The sequence below is a fragment of the Lycium barbarum genome, chromosome 3 (genome assembly GCF_019175385.1).
Source record: "Lycium barbarum isolate Lr01 chromosome 3, ASM1917538v2, whole genome shotgun sequence".
In the NCBI taxonomy this organism is placed as follows: Eukaryota; Viridiplantae; Streptophyta; class Magnoliopsida; order Solanales; family Solanaceae; genus Lycium; species Lycium barbarum.
Window position 1 is genome coordinate 25,814,451 of NC_083339.1, and position 2,112 is coordinate 25,816,562.

Below are 2,112 nucleotides of genomic sequence, written 5' to 3' on the forward strand. Positions count from 1 at the left end.
ATATACTATATGTCTTAATAATAACATTTTAAAGGTTTTATAATCATCTTTGTTTTTATATTGGGTGACGTACCGACCAGGAACTTTAATACCTACTAGGGAATATTTTTTTCTCTTAAGCACATAGGATTAACAATAAGTGCCTTTTACTATATTACTCACTAATCAACCCATTTATGGTTTCTAGTACAATAAAAAAAGTCTTTGGTTCACTTTTCATCTTTCTATAAATTTATTAATGATGAAGATCTACTTTTAACTTTCTGCCAACGATTCGCCGATGAAGCTTTTGAGGAAAAGATAATGTATATGATAATTATTATTATGTTAAAGAATCAGAAGCATAATCCAAAGTCCAAACTGGAGTTTGACATTATTCTGAAACATTAGCTTTTACAATGTAAGGTAATGGCTACCAATATATGCTAAGCTAGCAGTATTATTTGATAGTTTACCTAAGGGAAATGAAAGGCCCAAGTTTACCTTTTTATTGTATGAAATATCTTAACATTAGCCTATGCATCGTTATACCGCTGTCATTAATAAATTGTCTCGTATTTGTTAAACTTTAGGTTGGAGTTTTAGGATCGAGGACAAAGATAAAACGCTTTGATAACAATAAAGATATGAATCTTGCAAAAATACTTAAATGACCAAAAATATTGAAAATGATAAAAACTAAGCGTCCACCAAAACATATAAGGTATCAGGTACCTTATCAGTTCCCTTAAGCAAAAAACAGAAGGTAAACAAGACACGATATTTATGTGAAAAACTCCTTGCTTAAGGGATTAAAAACCACGACCTACCCCAGTAGGATTTCCAACTTTACTAAACTGAGCAATGTTTCAGATTCCAAGCATTTGCAACCTAGGAATTAGACCACTAATCCCTCCCCTTACAATAACTCTATTGCAAGTACCTTCTTTGACTAACTCTAGTCAAACACCAAACTAATTCAACTAACTCTAGCTGAATCCTCGCACCACTATGACTACCTCTAGCCAAGTGTTTACAACAAAAGCTTGATAAAGACAAAATAGCTACGAAACTCTTCTTAAAGAAGTGTAGGTTTACAATGTAGAGATCATAAAGACTAGACAATTCTAGGATTCAAAACATCTTGCGTTGTTAAGATCTGGTCCTTGAAATCTGTCTTAGCTTGTTCATGAAAGCGCCAAGGAGAACTGTGGCGGCTGCACTTGTATAAGTCTAATCTTTTTAGGTTTTCAAGTGTTGGGTTGAATAATGCTCAACATGTTGTATAAATATGTGACCAATAGAGAGAACATGTGAGAAGCATGTGACCATGGACACTCATACAGCTATGCTGCTGCAGTTCTGCCAACCAGTGCAGCAGCTTTACAGGTGTTAAGTGCGTGCAGTGCTCTTAGAGGACCTGATGGAGAACCTGGTTCTTTGCCCGTTTGTCAAATTATCAAAACTATGAAATGCTATAACTCATCACAAAATATTGTATATTTGAAATTTGAAAATAAAAGTAAGGATTGGATTGCCAAATAATCCTGACTGCTATCAAACTAGGGGAACATTCACATTAATTTGACCAAATACTCTTATTGTATTATTTGACACTTGGTGAGTGGTGGAAGGATTCAGGTATCGAATTCCTTTTTTATATTGGCACTTTAGAACGAACGTCATGAATGACAAACTGGAAAAAGAACATATTATTCTTAGGCCAAAAAGGAGTAAAAGTTATCTTGAAATCCTTATTAGCTTTGAAATGATGCCTGCAAAAATATGCACAATGCTCATATTCATAAGGAAGATTTTCAAGATATATAATATATTCCTGGTTTATTCTTTCTTTCAGTATCTAAATTCTTAAACGGGGATTTTCCATTTCATCTCTATTCATGCTAAAGAATATATGAATAAAAGAACGATGCTAGATGGCGATATATAATTTTCACTCATTATTTTTGGTTTCAACAATATATATGTTGTTAAAAGTTTGCTTAAATCACATATTTATACTAACTTCGTACAAATTTCCCCAAAAGGGAGCAATTACTGCAATAAAATCTAAAAAATAATGATTTCCCATTTATATGATGTATGAGAAGCATTCTTGCACTTATAATATAC